This window comes from Hibiscus syriacus, unplaced genomic scaffold, assembly GCF_006381635.1.
Source record: "Hibiscus syriacus cultivar Baekdansim isolate YM2019G1 unplaced genomic scaffold, ASM638163v2 tig00111678_pilon, whole genome shotgun sequence".
NCBI lineage: Eukaryota > Viridiplantae > Streptophyta > Magnoliopsida > Malvales > Malvaceae > Hibiscus > Hibiscus syriacus.
In genome coordinates this window covers 102,298-115,568 of record NW_024063153.1, presented here as the reverse complement: position 1 = coordinate 115,568, position 13,271 = coordinate 102,298, and the positions used below count along the sequence as shown (strand labels likewise).

At 32.6% G+C, this 13,271-nt stretch overlaps 1 long non-coding RNA gene across 1 annotated transcript; it reads left to right on the top strand.

The window, feature by feature from the left end:
* The first annotated feature begins 3,405 nt into the window (after window positions 1-3,405).
* LOC120167462 lies at window positions 3,406-4,450 on the top strand. The gene is made up of 3 exons (XR_005520046.1): window positions 3,406-3,464; window positions 3,687-3,876; window positions 4,364-4,450. It is a non-coding gene; the product is annotated as an uncharacterized LOC120167462 (long non-coding RNA).
* Window positions 4,451-13,271: the final 8,821 nt, after the last annotated feature.

The following is a 13,271-nucleotide window of genomic DNA, read 5'->3' as shown; positions in this document are numbered from 1 at the left end:
TAATAAAATTATTTAAATGTAAATTATATAAAACATGATTAATTAAGTGTTATATAATTAGTTTTTTTATTGGTTTTAGGGTTTATGATTTAAACATAATCCTTTATTACTTTATTACTACAAGTGGATTTAAATTTGGGAGTTTGGATTTATTTTTTGATCGGGTTTCCCTCGTGATTCAAATTTGGTTTGGGAAATTTGAAATTTCCGCGCCGAAATGAACAAGAATTGGAGCGTTTTGAATGGTTTTACTTTTTCCCCAATTATTTTTGCTTTTTTCCTACTTAAGTGCATTTTTCATGCTTGAGTTGATGCCATCGCATGGGGTCCACGTTTTATTCGTTTTTCATTTTTGGGTAAACTAAATTATATAGCACCAAACTTTAGACGTTGTATCGTTTATACTACTGAACTTTTAATCTTACCAATTATAATGCTGAATTTTGATTTTTGTTTTAATTATATCACTGAATCATTAAAGACATGATAACATGGCTAATAACTACCGACATGGCTAACTGTTGTTGACATAGACAACTAATCAAAACAACATTTTGATCTAACTGGTTTATATATATATATACATGGTTTATACATACATATTATATAAAATTATTTAATAAAATTATTTAAATGTAAATGATATAAAACGTGATTAATTAGGTGTTAAATAATTAGTATGTCACATTGCATATTATATGGTTCATAATTAGTATTTTAGTTGCATGTTAGGTTAATTCACATTAATAGCCCATCTATTTTGTTGTTATGAATAAGTAATAGGGTGGGAATAGGCCATGCCAGTCTACAGAGGCCTACGACTTGGCCTACATAAAGCTTGGTCTGGCCTATTTAATAAAAAGATCAGGCTCGAACTTTTTTAAAAGTCTATTAAATTAAATAGGCCAGACTTAGGCTTATTAACAAACCTTATAAGCCTGATAGGTCGGCCTATATATATATATATATATATATATATATATATGCTGAGAAATTTTATTTATGTCTTTATCCATGTGTTCAGTGATGCCAAAGCGCAGGGGATGAGCGCTAATATCGGGCATGGTGTGACGTGGGGAACAACAAAGTATGGGAGCTGCTGTCGGCAGGGTGAAAGGATCAATTCCATACATTAATTAATTAAAAACTTGCTAATGCCACAATTAATTATCCATCTTTTAAGAATGATCGTATGGTGCCTCAAAAACATGAAAAGCTTGAGCCAAGGTGTCATTTAACTGCTCCAAAACATGGGACAAGGTAACTGCATCTCACGTAGATATGGGGTCCGTATAAGGAATATGATAAAGCTTAACTTACCCTTTCTTTTTCTCTGCAAAAGTAGCAGTAACCAATGTTACTTGTCATCCTGCAAGGTAGATAAAAATTGGTGTTTATAATACTTATATTATTTTTTTGGGTACCAATATATATGTGTCCAACTAAATTAACGATAAACAGGTTATCAGGCCAGGCCAGACATTTAAAAAGACCAGACCGAGTCAAAAATAAAAGTCTTTGATAGGCTACAGGCCAGGCCTAAAAGGCCTGAGCTTGGCCTATTCCCACCCCTAATAAGTAATAATAAAACAAAAAAATAAGTCCATTTGCATTAGTACTTGTCCATTTACATTAGTTTACATAGGCCTAATACATAAGCTCACTCCTTTATTACAAATATATATGCATTAGTGCTAGTTCATTTATATTAGGGTTTATGGTTTATGATTTAGTGTTTAGTGTGTATATGGTTTAAAGTTTAGGGTTTAGAGTTTTTTAATAAACTATATACTTTATTACTTTATATAGTTTATGCATAGTATTTCTATAATATATATATATATAATCTAAAGATTAATTATATTAGTTATACATACATATATATACTATATTAATATAAATTATAATTTATAAACTATATATTTTATATAGTTTATACATATATAGTTTATATACATACATATATATAGAAAATTAAAAGTAATTAGAATGTATACAAGATTAAATTACATCGAATTAAAAATTCAAGAAGATATTTACAATTAAACCATGACTTAAATGAAAGAAATAAAAAATCAAAAACAAGTGGAAAAATGATTATTGTTGGAGGAGCAGCAGCCTAATTAACCCAGAATATCTTGTTGGACACTATCATTGGCTCCAACTTCCCAAAATTTTATATTCCCTCTAAATTTCCCGATTTCCCTCTAAATTCTCAATTTTCCTCTAAATTCTCAATTTCCTTATATTCTCAAAATTTCTAAATTTCCCTCTAAATTTCCAAATAAAATCAAAATTTTCACACAAAAAAAATCTTTCTTTTAAAAAGTTTTCTCCCACCACTCACTTTGAATAATATATATATATATATATATATATATATATATATATATATATATGTATTATTAATATAAATTACAATTTATAAACTATATACTTTTTATAGTTTATACATATATAGTTTATATATATATAGTTCATATAAACATAATTTATATATATAGCTTATAATAATTATATAGTTTATAATATAAATATAGTTTATATATATAATTTATATATAAACTTGTATTATATATATATTATATTTTTTCAATTTTTTAAATAAATGCAATTTACTATATTTTTCATTATTTATTCACATTTTACATTTATTTCAATTTAATCCTTTTGTGTTTTTTAATTTATTTCAATTTTAAGTCTTTTACTTTTATATGTATTCAATTTAGTCCTTAAATTTATATTTGCATCTTCATTTGCCCCATTGTTAGTTGTTATTTATATTTTTTTAACTAGTCCATAACTTTTTAAATGTGTTTAATTTAGTCATTTTTATATTAATTTAAACTTCACATTTTAAATTTATTTCTATTTAGTCCCTTACATATGTGTGTTGTTTAATTTATATTTTAAAATTTTATTTGTAATTTTACATTTCTTCAATTTTGTCCTTAAATTTATATTTTTTACAAAATTGATCCATGAATATTTATTTTTGTCTTAATTTACTCGAAATCATCTATAATTACAACTTGTAATTCAACAATCATGAAAGATGACAAAATAATTAATCCAAAAATGGAAACGACCCGAGCTGAACTCAATCTATATCCGGTAAACATCCGACCTGAATTTTATATGTCAATGATGTGACCCGATCTGAACGAGATCCGACTGAAGTCCACCCGAACCTGAATTAACCTGTTCTTTATCTGCTTTGGACCTGAACTGGCATCGATCCGAACTAAAAATGACATGACCTGAACTCGATCTGGATCTGGTCTCAAATCAACCTGAGTTGACCTATACCCGATTTTACCCGACATGCCAAGATTTTACTGAAACCTGTTCGATTACCTGATTTTACAACCTTAGGCGACAAACCTATAACACAGTTTGTTAGCAAGGCAACCTCAAAGATTTTAATTGTACCTGACAAATAACTTGTGCAAGTTATAGCGAAGGTTTTGCTGATTCTCTTCTTTACAGCCCCATATCTGGCCCAATTAATAGTGACAGATGAAATGTCATGTAGTTAGTGAGGCTTCCAAAAGCTTTATCAAGTTTATTTCAGTTAGATATTTGTTAATGGTACTTGAAAATTAAAACTTAGTTAACACAGAATGTGGCCTATTTTATCTATTTTACCCTCTATATTAATTTTGTTGTTCAAAAAATGGTTCCAGGATGTGGCTGTAACCCGGGATGGATTTGCATGTGAACTTCAGCAGGAAAACATGAAGAACTTTTGATAGATTCTGCGATATCACAATCCCATCATGTTGCAGTAGGGAGGGTTTTAGAGCCCTGGGTTCCTGGTGAAGATGATCCATGGTGTACTGAACTAGAAAATGTTTTTGACAGCCCATGGAATAGGTTGCAATAATGTTCTCTCTTTTGAAAAATTGTCTTATGATTTTTATTGTTCTGTCGTCTTATTACTTTAGCCACTTGCATCCAAAGTATTTTTCTTATATCTACGGCAATCTCTGTTTCTATATATCAAACCCGGTTCCTTTTTTTTTATTTGTCGTGCCTTATTTTCCTTCAATAAATAGCTTGGGGAAAAGATTTTAGGAATTTCAAGATTTGATATTACTCTAGTCTGGTAAATGTTGCTTAATGCGTTTAGTTAGTACCGGAGAGAATCAAGGTGTCAAGAAAAACATGGAGCGGCTGTATAGTTTCTAGATTAATATTTGTTTCTGAAATATTAGTTGCTATGGAATTTCTGTTTAAATCTTGTAGCAACAAATTTTGATAATCATGTGTGCGCGTGTTTCACTTAATATTTGCAATATTCTATTTCGTGATACTAATAATTATCGATATGCACACACAATTACATAATTGCATTAATTAGGAATTGGGATCAGTTTGAAGCCAAAAAAAGTTATTTGGTGTAAAAACTACTTTCAATGAGGAACTTTACACAACAATGCTCGAAAGATTCTGGCGCCACTGATCATATGACAGGAAACCGACCCTTGTTCACTGACCTCCACCAGCCTACTGATCAGCGGTTTGTAAAGACTGCTGATGGTTCCTTAACAGCAGTAAAAGGCATTGGCACATTTGCCATTACCAAGGATCTTGTGCTTCCGTCTGTTTTATATGTTCCTCAATTGCAGTGTAACTTCTTGTCTGTTAGCAAATTGTGCACTGATCTCCATTGCTTTATCAATTTCAATTCTCATTGCTGTAATTTTCAGGAAAAGGACTCGGAGAGGATGATTGACAGTGCTGAACTGTGTAGTGGTCTTTACATTATTGAAGGTTGTTCTCCTGCTCCATGACAAGCTCGATCAGGCTGTTCCTTTTCTTCTGGTTGTTTCTCTTCCACTTTATCATCCTTATATTCTAATGAAATTATGTTGTGGCATTTTCGCCTTGGTCATCCGAATTTTTATTTCCTTCAAAAGTTGTTTCCTGCATTATTTATCAATAAAAAACCAGCTTCTTTTACTTGTGATGTATGCCAACTTGCCAAACATAAACGATCCTCTTTTCCATCCTCTTTGTATCAACCATCCCAACTTTTCTCTTTTATTCACACTAATATTTGGGGCCCCTCGCCTGTTCCTAATGTAATTGGGGTTAAATGGTTTGTGTCCTTTATTGATGATTACACTCGAACAACATGGACGTATTTAATGAAAACCAAATCCGAAACTGATAATATTTTTTGAACTTTTTATCATGTGGTTCGAACCCAATTTGGAAGCCACATCAAAATCCTTAAAAGTGACAATGGCAGTGAGTTTTTTACCAAAACCTTGGATTCCTTTCTTCGTGACAAAGGCATTATTCACATTAGCTCGTGTGTTGATACTCCCCAACAAAATGGGGTGGCAGAGAGGGAAAACAAACACCTTCTCGAGGTAACCCGTTCTTTGTTGTTTTCAGCTAATGTACCTAAACGATTTTGGGGAAAGGCCTTACTTACTGCCACCTACCTTATAAACCGCTTACCTAGTCGAATTTTGCAATTTCAAACTCCAATAGAGGTGTTACTTCAAACCTATCCATTTTTAAGCCCTTGTCTTGTACCCTTCCTGTTAGAATTTTTGGATCTTCTGTTTTTGTTCATATTCATAAACAGTTTCGGGGTAAGTTGGATCATCGGGTTGTTAAGTGTGTTTTCCTTGGCTTTTCTTCTCTTAAAAAAGGATACAAATGTTATTCCCTTACTACTCGAAAGTTTTTTGTCTCCATGGATGTTACTTTTCATGAGTTTCAACCTTATTTTCCCAATTCTGAAATTCAAGAGGAGAGTTTGAATGAATTTAAGCTCCAACAGGTTCTTTTACCCCTTGATATACTAGTTACCTCTTCCCTTTCCAACCCATTGCCAACTTTACCACAACCACCAATTGAATCTTCTTCACTACCCGAAATTGCTCTATCTCGGCCTGAAGCTAGAGAAATCAGTGTCTATATGAAGAGGAAGAAACAACCTACTACACAGTCTAGGAGTGCTCAAGAACTTGATCCGATTCCAATTTTCTTGAATGATGACGAAGGTATGACAACTTTGAATGATACGACTATTGCTCCTTTAATTGATTCTTCTGACTTACCTATAGCTCAAAGGAAAGGTGTTAGGAGTTGTACTCAGCACCCAATTCAAAAATATGTGGCATATGGGAGGCTTATGCGGGCTTTCAAGGCCTTTACAACCAAGGTTGATTCTTGCTTCTATTCTTAAAACTATTGATGAGGTCTTAAAGGATCCTAGGTGGAGAAAGGCTATTGAAGACGAGATTAAGGCATTAGAGGAAAACAAAACTTGGATTATGACTGGTTTACCTTCCGGGAAAAAGGCTGTAAGTTGCAAGTGGATATTTACAGTTAAATATAATGCGGATGGAAGTATTGAACGATTCAAGGCTAGATTGGTGGCAAGAGGGTTCACTTAATCTTACGAGATTGATTATCAAAAAACTTTTGCACCAGTTGCAAAACTCAACACTGTTCGCATATTGTTGTCTCTTGCTGCAAATTTAGATTGGTCACTTCATCAGCTCGATGTTAAAAACGTTTTCCTCAACTGTACTCTGGAGGAGGAAGTGTATATGTAGAAACCACCAGGCTTATATTCGATTCTAATTTGGGATAAGTTTGCAAACTCCTAAAGTCTTTATATGACCTTAAGCAATCGCCACGTGCTTGGTTTGAGAGGTTTACCAAAGCTGTTTTACACTTCGGCTATCGTCAATGCCAGGATGATCACACTTTGTTTGTTAAAACAACTTCCGGGAACAAGAAGGCTATTCTAATAGTCTATGTTGATGATATAATCATCACTGGTGATGATTTTTCTGAAATTTCGAGATTGAATAATTTCTTGGCAAAGGAATTTGAAACTAAAGACCTTGGTTCCTTAAGGTATTTCCTGGGTATGGAAGTGGCTAGAGCAAGTAGTGGCATTGTGATAAATCAAAGGAAGTATGTTTTTTGGATTTGTTATCTGAAACTGGTATGATGGGCTGCAAGCTTCCTGAGACACCCATAGAGTACAACCTAAAGTTTCGAACTGATGGTAGTGGTTCTCTAGTTGACAAGGGACACTATCATCGATTAGTAGGTAAGCTCATTTATCTATCTCTTACAAGGCCAGATATTGCTTTCACAATGAGCATTGTAAGCCAATTTATGAGTGATCCTAAGGAGGAACATCTAGAGGCAGTAATCAGGATCTTAAAATACTTGAAAATTACTCCAGGTCATGGAATGTTTTTTGTTAAAACTCAAGCGGAAAGGTTGAAATCTTCACAGATGCAAGTTGGGCTAGTGAACTCACATCCAGGAGGTCAACAACCGAGTATTGTGCTCGTGTTTGGGGCAACTTAGTGACACGGAGAAGTAAAAAATAGAATGTGGTCTCAAGGAGTAGTGCAAAAGCTGAGTTTCGAGCCTTGGCACAAAGGCTTTGTGAAGGAATTTGGATACAACGATTGTTGGTAGAATTGGGGTTGAATCATGACACTAGTTTTGACCTCAATTGTGATAATCAATCGACAATCAGTATTGCAAAGAATCCGGTGCATCATGATAGGACAAAGCATGTGGAGATAGATCGTCATTTCATTTCAGAGAAGGTTACAAATGGGACTGCTAAATTCAACTACATTTCCACTCACCAACAACTAGCTGATATACTCACCAAGGCACTTCCAAAAACCACCTTTGATGAGCTTACATCAAAGCTGGGGCTCTACAATGTATACTCCCTAGCTTGAGGGGGAGAATTGGTTATAGATTTTATCGGTTAGAGATCCCTAAACACTAGGCTGTTAGTTTTAATTTTAAATAGTTTGTTAAGAATTATGTGTTGCAAAGTTCTATAAATTAGAATAGTCTCTTTACTTTGTAAGTCAAGTGAGAAGTAAATAAAATTCCTAGAGACAGTTTCAGTTTCTCTAAAACTCACATAAGAGGTTGTAATTAGATTGCACTTTCGGTGCAAGAATGTATTCTCTTCCTCGGAAAGGAAAAATGTTGGTGGAAATGGTTGTTTAATAGGGTTTGTGACTGCCGATACACCAAAAGAGGGTAAACAAAATAAAAAAAATTGATTTTCTTGATGAAGAAAGTTAACTATTGAATCTGATTGTAAGCTGGATGCATCTTCCTAGTAGTTCTTTTCTCCAATATTGTTCTAAACATTTTCATTTGAAGATGAATTGGTCTGGGAGGTAGATTAGTGTGTGTGTGTGGTGGTGGAGTGAGGGGAACAATTACAATTTGAAATGCTTATGGAAGTGGATCATAAGTGACATTACTGAACAAGTTACACATGCATTGCATATTCCTGTTTTGTATTCTTTATTTATAGCCTAGATAAAGTGAATTTGCTTGTTGACAACAACGGGAGATTGAGCATGCAAGGATGTGAAAATGTTTATGGAATTTGAATATTGAAGGAGCGCCGTTCATTTGATGAGGATTTGAGGGCTTAAGAACTTTAGGTTTGTTGTTGATAGCAAACGTATTTGTCATGCATGTTGGGAGAGAGCATGTACAACTTGGGACAACATTTTGAGATGGACTCTCCTGATATGGAGTTTGTTACTTGAATTTCCTCTACATTAAACTTTCTACAGTAGATCTTGTGACTGAACAATGTCATTATTCTGAAAATTTCTTTTCACAACTTATATTTCATCATAGTGCCATTATTCTCCATCTGCAATTTGATGGTTATTTCAATTTAGCTTTTGGAAGCTTGTGAAAGTTTTTTGTCAGTACACTGCTAAATTTGAAAGATAATTGTATACAAATTTCGAGTGTTACGTACGTAAAAATATGCCCAATCAGGCATGGATGAGGAACGGTGACTCCCTTGCAATTTTAAAATTATTTTATATTTTAAGTTTTTTTCTGTCCTTTTTATTAAAATATTATTTTCATCTTTAGACTTATAAAATTTTATAAGTTTAAATTCATCCATAACATAAAATTTTACGTCCGTTCTTGTGTCTAATCAATAATATCATTTTAGAATTTTTAACAAAAAAATATTATTTTGATAAATAATGAGATATATATATCAAATTTGTATTTCGTTTTTACAATGATATATTTCGATAAATGAGCTTATAGTTTAAGTTCTATTTACCAAAACCAATTGTTCTCGATGAAAAAGGGCGGGGAGTAGAGCTGCACGCGACCTGATTGCGCGTGACAAAGTTGCTGGTGAAAATGATGTATGCAACGGTTATTGCCTTGCTGAGAGAAGATTACATTGCAGAAAGCAATTTAGGGTAACCTACAAAAATAGTCATTAAATATTTAGAGAGTTTATATTCTGGTCATTAAAGTTTTAAAATTTATAATACAATTATTGAATCTTTAATTTGATTTCCTTACCGTGATTAGTTTGATTTTAGAGTTTTTCAACTCTTAACTCTGAAAATAAATAAATAATTTACTCTAAATAAATAATAATCTTGAAAAAGCAATAATATACATGCAACGTTTGATGAAATATAGACCATTTGATGTATGATAATATGGGTGAAAGAGAATTAAAAGTAATAATACAACTGACATATGTGCATTGTGCAATGCTCTTCAACTTCATACAAGTTTTTTGAAACTTTTTGCTCCAATCATTTGAACATTAAAATCGTCCGAGAACAATTTCGTCTCGAGATCCGATTTTCTTAGTTTCATTTACAAGACTTTCGTAATGTTCATTATTCAACAAGTTCCGAGTAACACTTAGTACGATAATTACGTAGTTAAGTTTCGTTTGGAAATACTTCTCCAAATGAGTTTTTTCATTAAGCTTTTCAAACCTAAAAGTATCATTTTTTCACTTTCTTGGTTTGAGTCAATGATCACTTTTCAAACGTGATTTTTTAGCTAAAAATAAGATGTTTGAGATTGATTTTACGTTTCAAAGAGATTTTTGGGCCAAAAAAACTTAAGCATTTCCAAACGACCCGTTGATATTCAAAGTAGGAATAACCCTCAGCTTTGCAACACACAAAGCACGTCGTCCACCATTGAAGTAGTAAAACCATCAAGTACAAACTCATCCATTCCTATATCTTTATTCACATTTTTCACTACAAAAAATACCTCTAAAATCACGTGAAAAATGAGTCAAGATGGAATGAGTTTTGAATTTTATGCTATTTCATGTTTATGCTGTCTCTTCAAGTTCCCTTGTTAAGGAGCTCTAAAAGTCTCTTCGATTTCAAGCGTTTATAGTATTGTTATTTCAAATTTTATCTATTTTTTATGATGAGAAAATAGAATGAGTTGCAAAGAATATTGTGTCGAGTCAAAAGTATAATTTTTTTTAATTTCAAAATTTAAGATTATTGTTGGAGAAGACCACATCAGTATCTCATACGGTCGTGACTATAATGGAAGTGAATTAAAAATTCAATGATGATATAGTAAGTTTTAAAAATCTAGTAACCAAAATACTATCAGATAAAATATTGGGCGACTAATTTGTAGTTTATCCATCAATTTATTACACCTTGGCAGAACACGCCAATAAAATATTTAAAACCAAACCTGAAAAAGCAACAATGAGAACTGCCATTTTGAAATAGCTTAAGCGACGCTGGTGGCGGTGGTGCTGACGGTTGTAGAGGTGGTGGTGGGGGAGGTGACTGGTGAGTTCCCGAGATTGAAAAGATCATTCCTTTTCATTCTACTTTTCAAAATGGTGTTTTCATAAGATATGTAAACAATATTATCCAAGCGGATGTTTGCTCTTTTGGGTTTTATATAAAAGCAAAAGGATCCAAAACTGAAAAGTGAACGTTTTTTGTGAAACAGAAGGACACGATTTTCTATTTATTTTGTTTGGAAGGGGGGAAAACATGCACAGAATTCAAGCTTTGTAGATGGAATAGAACAATGCTCACTAGTGTTGTTTCTGTTCCATTTCATCAAAATCCCGAAGGTACATCACTTTTCTTCCTTTCCCTTTCTTTGTTTTTAGTTGTTCCGGGATTCTTGTACTTCGTTTTTGCAAGTTTATCTAGTGCTTCTTATCTATGTATCTTTCTATATATGCTTAGAAATCTTATTGTTGTGTCTAGCTATAAAGTTATAAGGCTCTGAATTTGGTTGTATTTTGATCCTGGGATGGTGGGTTGGAATGCACTTGTATAGGTTTGCATGCATGGAAAAACTTTTGTGTTTGAGATTTTGTTGAGCTTATTTGAGCAAGAATCCATTTAACTTTATCTGCCCTTATGGTCACAGGGGTAAGTTATTGGTAATATTTGGTACTTTCGGATCATATATTTCACTGTTAGCGCCAGGGATTCAAATAGCGGAACGCAAACGCGATTGCGTCCGCTATTTCACGGTCGCGCTGCCGTCCGAAATCGATATTGTTGAGTTTAGTGGTGGGTAACAGATTCACGCCGGTAAAGGTCCGTCGCACCCGCAATTTAACGGGATAACGGTGGATAGCGCTTATAATAGAACACTATCACCGTTTTCAACCGTTACTGAAAAAAACTAAAATTCTCACCCAAAAACGCAAAGATCTAACCGGAAAAGACTCACCATTGGAATAAAACGTAAAAAAGCTTAAATTATCACTCAAAAAAGCTCTTAAACTAAAAAAAAATAGAAAACATATCATCGGGAAGACTCACCGGTTACCCGTCATCAAGGCAAAGATCAAACCTAGAAGGGAACAAGCCGACAAAACAAAATTATTTTGGGGAAAATCTTGAGTCTTATGAGCTTCGTCACCGGTGAAAAATATGGTAGAGTATGTTCCTCGGCTCCTATGAAAAACGAAAGGTTAAACTTAAAAGTGAGAAGAGAATAGAGATATAAGACTTAAAATTATATTAAAATATTAAATAGCTTCTGGTAAGTTCTTTTGTTTTTATGTTTGATTTTTAATTCAAAAAACAATAAGTATATTGTTTTTGAGCCGTTTACTTCTATTTCATATTTCCTATTTTTTTTTTTAATTTTTTAATAAATTCTTAAATATTTTAAGGGATGTATTAATTTATCATCCTCCAATCTTTTAGAATTTATAATTTAATCCTTATTTTACAATATAAACTTTAATTTTTATTTAATTTAATCCTAAGTTTGTGTTCTTTAAGTTTATACTTTTATTTTAATTCTATTCAATTTAGTCGTGTTCTATTCAATTTAGTCGTGTTGTGTCTTTAATTATTATACATCATAGTTTTATGTTCTTACATTAATGATTGAAAATCTTATTTCTTTTAAATAATAATATTTTCGCAATGTCATCAACACATCATTAATTATTTTATCTTATCATCGGATTTTTAAAGTCTTCTATTTGATTAAACTATATTATATATATGTCATTTTCGTTTAGAAAACATTCTAAAGATATTGAAAATGACTCATTATAATTATAATTATATGTTTTAGTATAAGTTGTGCGAAATTTTAAAAAATTCACGATCGTGACACCCGCAGTGACGGCAATGGCATCCGTTATGTCTGCAACCGCGATAAACGCAACGCTACCGAAAACGCGGCCGCGAACGCTATTTAAAACCTTGGTTAGCGCCTGCTGTTTCTTTAGCATAACTGAGAAGATATGCTTGTGATTTGAAGTTGCTGCATTGTGATGTTTGAAAATGGGCTGGTTTCCTTCATCTTCTTCTTTTCATTTTAAAGTTGATTATTTAGTTGGCAATAACGAAAAGGGTTACTAGTTAGTAGTAATCCATGTAGCTCTCGCTAAAGTGCATGCATACATGTACAGATATTGATATATCACAAGCGTCTTTGTTTGTCGCAACATGGAGATTCGAATCTAAAGTTCCTTTGATTGTCACAGCACGAAGACTCGAATCTAAAATCCCCTTTGTTTGTTACAACATGTTGATTCAAGTCCAAAATATAAATATAAAGTGGCTCAAATCCATCTGATTTGGGCTTACATTAGGAATATAATTACACTCCTCTAGTTTTAGATTGACAGCTTGAAGGGGTTTTTCCGAAAATTTTCCAAAATTCTAATACATATTAGATATTAATACAATATCAGAATTCTTTTTCTTTAGAAAAATCTGAAATGAAGTGAAAATGAGAAATCATTTTTTTCTTGATTTTTTGCATGATAGTTTCCATGCTCGGTGAGGCATTATCACCTCAAAACAAGATTTGTTCTAAACTTCTTGTTCTAAACTACTCATGTGGTTTGGTTGCCATGTATTGTAGATTGTACCATAGTCTTGGATGTTAATTTTTGTGCTGCAGGCTCATATTCCGCTCCCTTATGCTGATCC